The sequence below is a fragment of the Mycetomoellerius zeteki genome, unplaced genomic scaffold, assembly GCF_001594055.1.
Source record: "Mycetomoellerius zeteki isolate Tzet28-1 unplaced genomic scaffold, Tzet1.0 scaffold433, whole genome shotgun sequence".
Lineage (NCBI taxonomy): Eukaryota > Metazoa > Arthropoda > Insecta > Hymenoptera > Formicidae > Mycetomoellerius > Mycetomoellerius zeteki.
In genome coordinates, this window is record NW_017257428.1 from 764,107 (window position 1) to 779,560 (window position 15,454).

General features: G+C 35.7%; 1 long non-coding RNA gene across 1 annotated transcript in view; it reads left to right on the forward strand.

Moving 5' to 3' along the window:
• The window catches only part of LOC108726702 (uncharacterized), a 19,001-nt gene extending 3,596 nt beyond the window's left edge, over window positions 1-15,405 (forward strand). Inside the window, exon 3 of the long non-coding RNA XR_001936817.1 lies at window positions 15,303-15,405. This is a non-coding gene — a long non-coding RNA (uncharacterized lncRNA). The remainder of the gene's footprint in view (window positions 1-15,302) is intronic.
• Window positions 15,406-15,454: the final 49 nt, after the last annotated feature.

Genomic DNA, 15,454 nt, shown 5'->3' on the forward strand with positions numbered 1-15,454 from the left:
CGTTCGTCTGTCCGTCCGTTCGTGCCTCTTTCGACCGTCTCACTATGTCTGCCGTAACCCTCCCCCCGTTGCTCCATGCTATCCGCTTTGCGTTTTCTCTTTTTCTCTCGGTCGCGCTCCTCTTTCGCTCTCGCGAACACTCGATCCGTCCCGAGTTCCTTTCGGCCACATATTTCCCCTTTTTCTCATAATCCTGCGAGTTAGCGCGATTCCACACACACTCGACAGACGCTGATATATTCGTTCAGATATTTCATTTGGAGTATCTTATTTGTATCTCAGTTTAATGTTATTTAGAGTTTACGGTAAATATGTTTCGAGATAATCGAGTCTAGTATTTGTTTGTATCGTGTTATATCGACTAAGATTGCTCACGAGTTCATTAAGCCCCACTGAATCAAGGTTCTACATCTTTATCTACTATTCTTAAAGATGACCGGAAGTGGAAACATTCTTCTCTTCGACAAAAGATATTTTATTTTTGTTCCATTTCCTAAGTAGACCGATACAAAGTTTATTTTTAAGTTCTATCATCAGCAAGCACGTTATTATTGTCGAAAATATGTTACTGATATAAATTGTGGAATGTTAAACGTACTACATAAGCAAAAGCATTGACCTTTAAATCGAAACATTTCTTATGAAACATGGATACAATAATAATTATATGTTGCATATTTGTATTTTTATATCATTATACATTTGTGAGAATAGATAGTGTTATAACACGTGGAATAAATCAATGTCTAACTTTGTAAGCTGTACATTAATTAAAGCTATTTTTACATTATACACTTCAGGAAAAATGTATTAGACATCTTGAAGGTGTTTTAAGAAATTTTAAAGCTGTTTCTAACTGGGAAAATCATCGAAGGACACAGTTTTTCTAAGAAAAACAATAGTTTCTTTGTAAGAAACTATTGTTCTTTTATTCTTAAAAGCATTTTTTAACATTTATTTCAATAAGACTCCAAATATAATATTTCAAGGTTTTCAGTTTTGTAGTGGCTAAATATTCGAATTCTATCGGAGAAACAAATACAATCTCACTGTTAAATTATTCATCATTCTATTCATTTTTGCACATATTTTTATGCGACGGTTCAAGGATTATTATAAGTTTAGCTAAATATATTCTCTTGTTTCTCATATTTTATGAATAAAAGTGGGAGATCGACAAGTCGTGGAATTAACGTGAGTTGTAAACGTTATGGTATTTAAAAAATGCGGCGTGTAACATTCATGGCAAGGTAATTTCGCGAAGTGAGCGTTAGAACGAACTCGTGAACAGAGCGAGGGGAAAGGGGACAGTTGGGGTCGAAAAAGATGTCTAGAAAGGCATGCGTCTCGCTAGACGAGAGGTAGGAATTCGGCGACGAATAGTACGGTGTTGCAAGTTGCAACGGCGTTCTCTCGGTTGTACACGTTGCTAATTTTAGTTTGGAACCTGAGACGCCAAATGCTAGAAATTCAATGGGCATCCCACTGTCCCTTGCGGGGTCAATAATTAATCCTTCAAAAACTCAGAAGTCAATCCCAAAAATTGGAGAGTCAAAAAACTTTGTCGTCTTAGTCTGAAAAAATATTCTTTTATTCTTATTAAAAGAGAATTTTTAGAAATGTAGGAGATCAACTCCTCAAGTATTTCAAAACTTTCAAATTGACGCCACCGTTAGATTTGATCGAAGAAAGAAACATACAACCTTATCGTTGAAACAATTTATCAATAAACTATTTTAATTTTTGCGAAGATTTTTACATATTGACGATATTTAAAAGCGCATTATTATGCGCTTTTAACAATAGAGTATCATGGAAATGCCACGCGAGGTTCACTCTTGTTTAACGCAACTATCATCGTCGTCGTCGTCATCGTCGAGGAGAGGTTATCGGGCACGATGAACGAGTTCAAGCTACTTTGCCGTGATCGTTGTCGTCGGGAGGAGTCATTGTACAAAACAGCTGTTCATCTCTGGCGACGAGCACTGTCTCGATTTAGATTTCTTTTATGCGCACGTTTTCTTTTCTGCCGCAGTGCGATAATGGGACAATTCTTATACCGGGTGACTTGACGTTCCCGTCATGCTTTTGGAGCGCTTTGGACTAAATATTTCAACAGATCCGATTTGATTTTGTTAATTTGATTGTGTTTAATGGAGGTGCATGCGAGGCCTAGTTTTCAAATACGTACGTACAACTCACTCGGAGAAAACAATAGTAGTAGCAACTATAAAGATGACAACTAGGCAGGTAATTTTATATGTAAAAGTAACGTAAATAGTCGAATAAACTGTTTTATAATTATTGCAGTTATATAATATTATAGTTTACTCAATTATGTGTGTGTATTAATTCTACCCTCTCATAGTTGTTACCTTTATAGTTGCTATCATTATGTTTTTTTTTCTGAGTGTAGATGAGTTTTGCATGTTAACTAAAGTCAGTCGACGTAATGTATGTAGTAAATAAAGTGAATCCGTAGCGTATGTAATAAAAAAAGTCGTAATTAATACATTGACGCGAGGAGGATCACTATTTATGATGCAGTACGAGACTTAATAATAATTTAATGCAAATAGCAATTTAACGCTCGCTAAAAATAATCTATAATCAAGCAATATATACATTTAGAAGTTAATCATGAAACTGTGATGATGACGAAATAACTTTCCGTGAGAAATGCGAAAAACGCGTCGAGTAATTAAATCTTTTCGCACCTCGTTCGCTCGTAATTGGTTAGATCACGCATTAATTGCCGCGAGATAATATGCAATTAATGAGCATCGCATCATGATATCGGACATGTACCTTGCACTTTGTAACGCGTACGCATAAATGCATGTGTAAACGTGCGAATGCAAAAGGCTCCCGTGATACGAGATCTTATTATATCTTTTTAATCCAACAATCCCAAGAATAGTTCGATTTTGTGTAACGATAGAAATATTGCTGGTGTAAAGAAAAATGTTGGATCCTATATTTTATAAACGAGACTAGGGTTCTGCTTGAAACATTTTAAAACAGATAACATTGAGACAAAGCAATATCGGAATTTAAAGTTCTGTTTATGAGTTTAATCAGTGGACTATACATCTATGCATACGAAGGAAAAAAAAGAAACGTTATCGTGAGTGCACTTTGCTTCTTCGAATCCATGGTAATCGATTGTCATCGGAATCACGTTGAGGTTCGAAGAATCGCCCGATAAGATCGGTCGCATATTATCGCATACCGGTACAAAAAACCCCTGGTTTCTTTCTTTTTATCGCTTTTTTTTTTAAACAGATAGCCGTGTACCTATTTTGTTTGCGTCCTTATCGAAGGTGCTGATAATACAATCTCACTTTGACTAAATAAACGTAAGATAAAGAGAAAGCGAACGCGCGCGGATTTCCTTCGGGTTTGAAAGTCGCCTAACGACGAGCTAATGTCTTTCCGAGCTACTCGTCGACACAACAGAACCGTTATCTCCTCGATTTTCCGATCTTCTCACAGTCTGTCGCGCGTCACTGTCGCTATGCGATATTTTTTATCGCTTTCTAATACACAGTGGTGATAAATAATAATCGTACAGTTGCGTTTAATGGTTGGAAGTTTGTTTGCGGCGAGAACATTTTTATAAAAGTTAACTTTTCGATTTCCAGATAATTTTCAAGTGTTTATCTTACGATACAGTTTTTAAAAGAGACATTTTTATTAAATTGCCTACATTTTTCCACCATATTTACACATTTTTACATCTCTCTCCTGTTACACGAAATTTGGTGTTTTTTTTATTTCATCAAGTTCGATATTGCGCGAGATTTCCTAGTCGGACTGCAAATTGAACGTGCTGGAGAATCGTTCGTTATTGTCGTTGTTTAAACGTGCGTTACAATGCGTACAAATGCGTTCAGCGTGCTTGATTCGCACTTTGTTTTACTGTGGATTTTTTTGTCGACCTGCATGTAATCATCGACGGGCGTGACGAGCGATGAAACTGCCGGGGATAATCAAAGATGGTAGCCATCTTTTCGTACTTTAAACTCTACTCGTCAAATATTTAATCAAGATTCTCGAGGAGCGATTCTTCGAGTCAGGTCGATGCGCCGTTTAATCTCTATTCATCACGCGTCACAATGTTTGATTGCGCTTTGTAATTTGAAGTAATATGACGGAGATAGAACACATGTGAATCGACCATATTTACGTTACACGCGTGAATTAGAAAATTACATAATATAGATTCGAAAAAGAATTGAACTTATATTTATTCTTAATTGAAAAATTAATTTTATATTAATATGAAATATCCGTAATATTTTGTGTCGCACATAAAGTGTGAAAATAATTCGTGTAGAGGTAACATTATTTTTCGATGCAGTTTTCTTAGATTACAAGAGATTCTCGGAAAGGCATTTCTTGGAACCATACCTTAGAATCATTTGTTGGACTCTTCATAATGATTGATGAATTAATTATTTCTTGGCTATAGGAGTCAGTTTTATAACGGACTTCGATATTTCCTTGTTTTTTCCTGGTAATATTCCACAATATGTAAGATATTTTTATATAAAAAATTCATTTTAAAGAATTCATTGAATTTTGATAAATTTCCATTTCAAAAGTTTTAAGAGAAAATCTGGTCTGTTTATATTGGTCCGTAATCGTACCTTTTATCATTAAATGCGCATACACTGAAAAAAATGCATGTAATTTTACATGGAAATGTAAAATTACATGCATTTTTTTTCAGTGTACATTTATCGGTAAAGGTGAAGTGCGAATACGGATTTCTCCATCGCCAAATGTATTGCTCCATATTTCAACGTTATAGTGCTTTTAACATTAATTATTTAATATTCCTTCGATATTGCTTATTTTGTTTATTATTTTCTTTGCATTTCTTCTAATAGTTAGTATCAAATAAGTATTTTCTTAACGTTTATGAGGTATATAATAGACGAGTAATACAGACTTCAGACCTCTCAGGTGCTTATGTTGTTGACAGTTACGATGTATTCTAGCTACTGCATCGAGTGGACGACTCGGCGCGCACCGCAAAACTTCTCTTTTTCACTTTGTTTTTGCGGTGAACCGAAGTTTTTGCCGTGGGCACTGGAGCGAAAACAAAACCGAAGCCATACCTCGGTTATCGAGTATCGCGACTTAGTATCTACGTCTATTTATTTCCTATTAGAATTTAACACTATCGTGATTGAAGGCGATCGTTAAACTAATTCATATCGGTTCTAATCTCTTTTATATAGAAAATAATACAGAAAAATAAATGCAAAGAATTCCTCGTACTTTAATACTTACAGTACTTGGATATTAATTATTTGATTATAAATAATGAATTTAATTAATGAGTAAGGAGCAAATGAGATTAATGAGAAAAAGTGTATCGATATTCAAGCAAAGTATATAAATTTTTAAAAAGTACATAATATTTAATAAGCGTTAACATGAGAATATTAAATAACTAATAAGCAAAACATTGGAATAGCTTTTCAGCATCATTTTTTAAGGAATCACGTTTCCCAAGAAAGGAAAGTCCTGTTGTCGCTGCGGGGTATCACGGGTCGCATTAGTTTTATTATCACCTTTTTGCTGCCATTCCGCACCCTATATTGCGTTCGACCGTCTGGGGATTATTTCGAGACCGGAAGACGCACGAAAACGAGATTAACAAGATCGAAGAGGGATTTCCGGTGGAAAGAGAAGGAGAACTCGTCCTTTCGGCATCGCGCCGACCGCTGTGGTTAATCGATATCATCCTTTCTACGCCTATTCTGCACCCTACCACACACCCTTCTTCTGACGCAACTCTCTGATTGTCCGCCATCCTTTTCCGACTAATCGACAGTGCCCCTCCAGTCTGACACCGATTTTTCAATTTTTGGGAAACTCTCCGGAAGAGTCGTGCTGTGATCTGTCGATTTATGAAACTTAGGAAGAAAGAAAGTCCTTGTTAAAAAATACGTGCTTATGCATAATTGTGCAATTAGTGCCGGTCAATGTTACGGTGAACAAAGGAAAATCCTTTGTAAAAACAAGATAATACATTTTTTTAAATTTGTTTTTCGAGGAAAATTATTTCGAAGATGTTGAATATCGTCAAACGTTGCTTTAGGCCATTTATAAACCTGTAAAGTGCTTTTTCCTTGAGAAAAGTATTGTTGGATAATTATATTGTTATAACACAAAAAGAAAAACTCTGAACAAAAAATTCTAATTTTTTACAAAGGATTTTTCAGTGTTTTAAGATCATTTCTGTCTCGGGTGATTTTTTCCTATCGTTTTCTACACGAGTATGAAATACGGGCTACCGTGCAATCTCGCGATGCAACTGAACCTTGAGATCCGTGCGAATGTGTGAGCACCTTTATCGTTTCCACCTGCATACTCGGGCGGCCTCAGCGCCTCGTTTCACCTCCTCGACGGTCGCCATTCACGAAGTTTACCGGCCGGCGGCACCCGGTGCACAACGGTACCCGATGACGACGCCGGTTGCCGCCGTTGCTGGTGTCAAGGTCGTCGGTTCGTCCGTTCGTCTATCCAATGCGCCGTGGCCTTTCTAACGTGCCGTCGTCGCTAAAACACTCGTGAAGAAAATCGAAGCTATCTGACCACACAATGCGATGCTGTGACATTCGTCCGATTTCAAGGAATGAGGATATTTCATTTATTCGGCATTATAGTTTATTAATTATTCAGGAGATTATGTCATTTATATATTTATATTCGAAAAAGGTATGTTTCTTAGAATGCAGCTGCAAAATTGATAAGATATGTATTTTAAAATTTTTATAAGATCTTTTTATTCAGACAGACCGTCCGAAATATTCACGTCGGTACAAAAAAGTACGAGGAAATATTGTGAGAAAGAATTGTTTGATTTGATGAGAAAAGTGTTACGATTATCGTAATTTTATTATCAGTCTTGTCGATTAAAAAAAATTTTTTAATGGATGATACTAATATATTAATATAATATTTTGTGGAAAAAATGGATGGAACAGATGAAAGTGTTTTCAGTGTAATCTTTTAATAATGAGAAATTTACTATATTTGTATTATAAAGCTTCCTTTTCGTGGGAATTGAGGGAAATTTCACGTCGCTTCTCAGCTGGATGAGGATTCTCTCTTCGGTATTGTTGCGATTGAGACGATCTAGGTCTGAGGTTAGAAAGAGAGAGAGAGAGAGAGAGAGAGAGACCTACGGCCTAGATATACGCAGTCAAGGTCCATCGTCTGCTTGCCTGCATGGCGTGCACCTTCGTTACATCATCTAATACGAGAAGCAGCACTTTTTATCCCACCACTGCATGGGGTGAAACTTGTCTATTGTAAAAGGAACAATTCTATCCAATCATGTAGAAATATTTTGCGCTCTTTCCTATTTTCAATTGATGTTAGTCCGGTATTATCGAGGAGTTATTAAGAGAATTATTTCAAATTATTTCAAATGCAGAAGTAACAAAGATGTTGTACTCTTTCGTATATCTAGAGATATTTTTTGAAAATCTTATTGGATATTATCTAAAAACATACACGTATTTGTATTGAGAATTTCACAATATAATGTGTTGATTCATGACGCTGTGGCTACATGATTCATTCGACAAAAAGCTGATTTTCCAAGTTTGGCTGTATAGATTATTATTAAGTATCAGTTTAATTTGAAATATTTTTAAATAATGGAAAATGTAATGGATTAAAAAATTTAGAAATTAATATCTCTCTTCAATACTATATTCTCTCATAGCAATATTATATTTATAGTAACAGAATTATATTGTACAAATGAACATACTATATGTTCTCATATAGAGATAATTGTATATTACTTCAAATGCACAACCATGATTATCAGAATAATTGTTTATTAGTATAATTGGCAATGATTTCCGATTTGTGACGCAAGATGCAAGATCATAAGCATATAAATTAATTATTCATCATAGTGCATATTTCGAAGCGAAGATAGCATAGATAAGTAACAAAATGAGTAATTTAGATAAATATTGTAATTGTAATATAAAATAAATTTTTTATGTTGCCGTCTTGTATGGATATAGATAAAGTGCACGTCCAAAACATAAAAATATTCACGGCGTATCAATTGAGTTATCATGTTTGCCGCATTGTACTAATAAAATTAGATCGTACGAGCTAATAAATTCGCATAGTCGCTACATGCTAATTCATGTAAATTGCAGTAATGCAAGAAAAATTTATTTTTTGTCTTTCAGACTTTCTATCGGAGTTGATTTCATATGTATTTACGTAGGTATACTGCTCTATATGTACATCGGAATGCTATAATTGGCCATTGATATGCAATACGAGCTCGAATTTTATTGTCTGCATTCCTGATGCAAAAATTTTATTTACTATACCGCTCATTAATTTGCGATTGTCCAATAAAAAGTAGCATTTTGTATAAGAGAAACATTTTTCAATTAACAAAATAATATTTTATTTTGACGATGAATGTATTTTTAACATCATTGATATATTTATAGAAGAAAAATTAATTCTAATTAAAAGCTTAGAAAAAGTTAAATTAGAATATCAAATTAGAATTAGATAAAAAAAACAAGGCAAAGCAAATAATTAGATAATATCTTAGATAATAATCTAATTCAAATTATACGAAAATTATAATAGCAATGTAGACAATCGTTTTTTTTTATTTGTAATAACAATGTGATTTTAATTATAAAAATGAAATAATTTTTTATCTACCAAATATCGATGCCGGATCTGTTTTCATATTCTATGTTTGCAAGTTTCGGATTTACATATCTCAAGTCGTAGCGAGGAAATAGATTGATCAACAATATGACGGAAGTAACGATAGTATTACTAAACTAATGTGACAAGCTGATCAGCTATGCTTACAAACTCGCACCACAGGGATTGTATAGGGTTTGATTTATGCAACTGTACGTCGTTTGCTCACACAAAAATGATGGTCTTTTAGCCTACCTGATCTTTTTGGAATTGTTCCCAATGCTATTTTCGTAAATATTTTCTCTATAAACAAAAACTAAAAGATCTTCAAGCATGTAAATTGTTATAAAGCACTTATTATAATAAAGACGACATATTTATCAAATTTATCGGTTTGTATTAATAAAAATTTATAATTGACATATTAATATCAAGTTATAAATATATGTATATTACATAGGTATCACGGTAAATCAATAAAATTAAGTCAATTACTATAAATCAATGCATTTAGAGCGATGCTAACTCGATGAAATTGTCGGTATTATTAGAAAAAGTTGTATTAAAAAAATCTATTAAAATCTTGAGAAATATATATTATCTATAATTCTATAAAATAAACTTCTAGAAAGCTGTTATTTATCGTCAATTCGCAAATCGTTTATGCTTCGATGTTTTCTATAAGGAAAAGATGATGACTTGTCAAATTGTTAAAATTATGGTCACAAATTTGTGCGATCGCGTGCGGTATGAGAGTTTTGAAAAATCCTTCTAAATAGTTCATAGCTACCTTGATCCTCGATGTATCATGAAATCCGAATTCGTAATCACCTCGGTTTCAGCTACCGTGCAAAATCGACGAAAGCGCGTACTCAGTCATATTACCCATATCTCTTCTCGCCAGCATTGTCCCCTGTGTGCTATAAGAAGACGGAAGCATGCGACCGCCGGCTAATAATACTCGCCGTCAGCCTAAACTCGGATAAAGGGTGTCAAATCCGAGATGCCCAGGCAGTCAGCCTGGTCATGTCCCTGTTTCCTTTTTTCTCGCCTTAGACGAATTTTTTTAAACTTAGAAAGGTGTAAAGATAGTATATATATTGATTCTTAATTGTGCAAAATTATTAATTTATTATTAAAATTTCAATCGCAATAATTAAAATATTTTGTAAAATAATTGTTAATGTGGCTCAATTAGAATAAATCAATAAATAAAAGAAGGGCAACGAGCCGTTGCCCTTCTTTTTTATTTATTAAAATATTTTGTACACATTATCGATATACGTATGATTTTTTTAGTTTCTTTCGAATAGCATTTTCGAATAAATGACAAATTGACGGAACTCTATAAACAGATCTCGCTAAGTAATTTATAAGTGTAAACGAATTTTTCTTGTACGAGTTAATTATTAGCAGGCTGATATAAGTTTCCATCTTTCTATTAGGTTTATATAGGACATTTTGTATTAAAAAAAAATGATGCGCTAATACTTAAAATCACTATTTACAAGAGTAAGAAGACTTCTACGTATACAGATAGACTTTAATTTCGGTTCAACTCTTCATGTTTTTCTAATTCTTAGATCTGGAAAAACAGTGAAAATTGAGTCAGTCTTGAAAAAGAGTGGTTCAATTTTTATTCTTTAAGAGTGAGACTTGACTCTTTAGAGTAAGATTCACTCTAAAATAGATTTAGAGAGTATAAAAGTTTAAAATATTATACATACTAATAGTAACATGTTCACTAATCAATGCAAATGACACTTTTGTTTAAAGCTTTCATTATTGTTAACTATTTTCGAGAGAAACATTGTTTTAAGAATTGTTAGAAGGATTCATTGTTGTCCTTGTTGACGTACCGTCCAACTCCGTCGATCGATCGATCGATCGATCGTCAATATTGCGTCCGCTTGCGTTCGTGTTATGCCCGTGTCACACTACGCATTGGAGACTGAGGATTACGAATTGATGATTAGAATTCAGTCAATTAGAACGAAACGGATTAAAATTAAAATTACCTGATTGGTCGAATTCTAATCCTTAATTCGCAATCCTCAATCTCCAATGCGTAGTGTGACACGGGCATTAGGCCGGAATCAGAGTACGCATTGAAGATTGAGATTGAAGATTGAAGATTGAAATTTGACCAATAAGAAATTTTAGCTCCTTTCATTTCGATTGGTCAAATTTGAATTTTTCAATCTTCAATCTCAATTTTCAATGCGTAGTCTGATTCCGGCCTTACGCGTCGCGTTCTCGCCTCGTTCTGCGAGTTGCATACTATATGTGCGGCCAATGCAGCAGTCGCGCGCGCATTCATGCCACCGCTCACGTAGATAGTACGTGCCGTTCGAGAAACGCGGGCAACGTGCATAGCTTTCCATCCCGTGGCGGCGATGCACGCCGCTCCTCGTTGACGACGGCGCGACGCGACGCGACGCGACGCGACACTCGCTCGATTCGATTATGAGCCTCGAGCGGTGCATCTTCGAGGACGGATGTTCGTACGCGTCCGTACGTGTCCGTGCGTATGTAAACGGCGGTGAATTATAGCCATTTGCGAGAGTGACTGACGCGCGAGATGCAGCCCACTTTTGCCTCCTTAACCGACGAAGAATTAACTTCGACGTCGAGCGAATGTCGAGTCTACGTTAATTAAAATCGGAAGATAAATACAATAAATTTACATCGAGTTTATAATTCGACACGATTTTATTTTCTCGGTTTGATTTCGTCGTCTGGTGCATTCCGATACCTTTCGGCTTTCTCGAATTCGATTAAGGAAGAAAATCTGTTTGCTGACCGCGAATTGAATTCTTTTAGGCCCAGTTTCATAACTCATGGTTAACTCTTAACCGAGGTTTAACTTATTTCTCATCTTTTTCCAATTCTAGCATTAGAAAGAGACGAGGAATAAGTTAAACCTCGGTTAAGGGTTAACCATGAACTGTGAAACTGGGTCTGGTTTGTTTGGTCGTTTAGTCAGACGTTTTAACGTGTGTATGGCGTTGTTTCCTTATTTTGTTCCGGAAAGAGTTACTCTCGGATGGACGATAAGCTTAAGTTGTGGAAAAATGCAGTTCATATGACTGCACCACTCGTGCATCTGCTTGCCTGAGCGCGAAAGAGTTCCTTCTCGTACGCGCGAGTGCGCGCATACCGCGCATACCGTTTCTTCACCTTGGAGAAATACGCGACGACACACCGGGTGTTCGCGATCCCTTTGCGATGTTTACAAGATTAATTTTTGCACTGAAGACGATTATCGGCGTTTTTTTTTTAAATTATAAATTACAATTGCAAGTGATACTTCGTGATGGAAACTACGAGCAATAATTATTAAAATATTGTTAGAATTCAACGACAAAATCTTTGTGATAAAAAAATTAAGATACTCTTAGAAATTACTAACAATTACTTATGAATATACATCTCTCGTCTTATAATTAGAGATATACATAATTTGGATTTTATATGTAAATTTATAGTATATTATACAGTACATTATATGACGAGTCTTAAATTGACGAAGAATCCAAATCGGCTGTGATCATTTGGTGCTGTGCGACACGAGATGTGTGGTGAGAATTTCTCTAAAATAACAGTAAAGAAAGACCGAAAACGTACGTTCCGAGCTATCACGGGCGCGTGTCCGCCCACTAATAGAGCGTGACACGTTCCAGAGTAGGCGAGAGGCGTCCGTAGGTATATTTCTCCGGTATGTGGCGCACATCCTGGATTTATCCCTCTCGTCGTCCTTGGAAGAAAGCGCGAGATACACGCTGGCGGAGCGCATCCAATTAGCGACTACGCCACGGTAATGTACGCCGATATGATAAAAATGCTCGCTCATTTCTCGCATCTCACGGTATAAATGATGTAGTATTATAAAATGAAAACGATATAGAGTAAGCGGTATGTCGTTAGAATCCCCGCCCTCTTATCCAAGACACACCTCGGATCTGGCTGTTTATAAGTGCGATAAGGAGGAGCAAGGTCAGCAGGCGACCCGAATTTTATTACAATATGTACAGTCATTGAGATACGTTGTATTATCAAAGAAAGAACTGATATATCTCGAGATACAATAGACGTGAAAAAAAATTTGCATTTTTAAATAATTTTCCTGACGTCTTGTGACGCCACACATAAAAAATATTAGTTAATTCACTTTTTTCCTTTTAATGGTGTTATTTTTAACAAAGAATATTTTCTTGATAATTTTAAATATATTACAAATTTAAAAAAAATGTATCATTAGGTATTCAAAAAGGAGTAGTCAAAAATTAATTTTCTTTGAAGAATACACGTATTATAAAATTGATCGAGGAAGATTTATACAGCAAGCACATCAAATTTGTTTTAATTTAATAATCTTGATCAAGGATTAAATTCACTAGAATTGAGAATATATTTTAAATAAATTTGATGCTTGTGATGAACTTAGGACAGATTTGTAGATACATGAACTTTTTTGAAATATTTGAAACACGTAATTATTACTTGCGATCAGTATATATTTTTCTGTATGCAAGCTTAAGAAGTGGATAAATATCGATGAAGGCGATATAACGGAGCGTGGAAGCATTGCACCAAGCGACGAAAATGCGAGCTCGAAAAGGAGATAAAGACGAAAGAATAAGCGAGCAGAATTCACGTTACAATGATGCGCGGGGCAGACGAAGTGAGCAGGAAGTGACATCCGGTCGGTCGGGGTCGATCAGTCGGTCGGTCGGCGGTCTGTCTCTCTCTCTCTCTCTCTCTCTCTCTCTCTCTCTCTCTCTCTCTCTCTCTCTCTCTCTCTGACCGGATCACACGACATCTCGTGCATTTCGTTTCGTCTTTGCTGAGGGCTGCGTCATGCCGTGTGACTGTTCGATGGTTTTACCACAGTCGAATCATCCCACTGTCTGATTTTATATCGCTCCGTCGATGCGTCATAAATTCTAACTATACATAGGGTGTCCCGAAGTGCACTTGAATTACAGATTTTTAACAGTTGTGAGTTGATCTTTTTTTCCACGAAAATGTCGAGCCATACCGCGACTCTTCGAGCAATTAATTAACTCGCAGAGCTGTTTAAGGAGCAAACTTCGGGGGAATATAAATGAAATAATGTATTTTTTTTTTAGTCAATTTCACGAAGATCTCGTTTTGATAGAACTTTTTTTGAAGGAGATTTATGTATATAACGTTGAAAATATAAGAAAAGTTGCGTGATAAGTGATGGACTGGCGACGTCAATATTAGATACGCGGTTGATACTAGCGCTCCTGAATGCTGTTAGAAAGATGCAACCCGATACTCGCGAGAATGCTATGAAGACGAAGAGACTGAAAACGAGGTAGAGAACGGCCATTCTTTCTTGTTATCGGAAAGGCGTGACCGCGCGAGGTCACTGATAAACGATAACGGATAGAGTCTCTCTCTCTCTCTCTTCTTCTTATCGACGTGTACGGCCGACGTGTGTGGGGAAACTATGGAGCCGGCGAAACGCGATCGCTTTCTAAAATAGTATGCCGTTTCGTTCGAGAAAATCGATAGACGACTGACGCAACGGTTGCATCGATATTAAAGGTCCGGTCACTGCAGTCACGATGAACTGTGACGTCAGGAGGGAAAAAAATTTAAAACGAATTGCTTGTCGTTTTATTTATCGTATTTACGATTGTGAATTTGTAAGTTCTTTAACTTTACACAGTTTTTTCATTATAAATCAGGTTTACACTTAAATTAGGGATTAGGGAATATTTTTACCTGAGCACTTCATTTCTTTAATCGAAGGAAAATTATAGAGAAATTGCGCAACTTTAAGTGTTAAGTACTACTTTTCCAGCTGTTCTAGATGAATATTAAGCGTTTCTGTTATTTTTGAAAAATTTGCTTCTTATATTATTACTAAAATAATACATTACGCTCATTAAATTATTGTTCCTGATAATTGATCATATAAAAGCAGCGACAATTTTAAGATCACTAAATTGAAGATGTCTTCCTTCATTTCTAAGATTAACGTGGTAACGATAATCGATCGACTTATTACGATAAGAGTGCATTATTGTCCAACTGTTGAAACTCAAACAAGAGAATTTGCTGATAAAAGCATTGACGTACAATATGTACTTGATACTTGATGTTCTTAACGAGTTACTTCGAACGGTGGCATTGCACCAGAACTGATACCATAGATTATATTTATATTTCCTTTTTCTTTTCAATCATCAATTATTGTTAGAAAGCCATTTTGTTCAAATAAATTCTCCGTTACTACTCTAAAAGTATCTTTACTTCGTAAAGATGTATATTTTTATGTATAATTCATGAATGTAAATATATTTTCGGTATCACACACCAGAATTTACAATTTCATCTGAAATGAATAAAAAAGAAAATAATCCCAATTGATTTTTTTAAACCCTACATTTCTTTATTCTATACTTGTAATAATTCTTCGTTGTTATAAATACATATTTTATCGTGTTATCAAAAAGATCATAAAGATATAATTATTTGCTTATGAACAAAATCAAATAATCATAAGAGAAAAACTCCCGTTTAACAGAGATCTTTCTGATTTTCAGAATACGAATGGACCGAGGCCGACGTATGTGGGCGCCAACAATGGTAACGCCGGCGGCGCCGGAGGCGGTGGCGGAGGCGGTGGCGGTGGTGGTAGCGGCGGCGGCGGCGCCGCTAATGCAGGCGGCGTCGGCGTGGGACCGGCAGCCGGCGC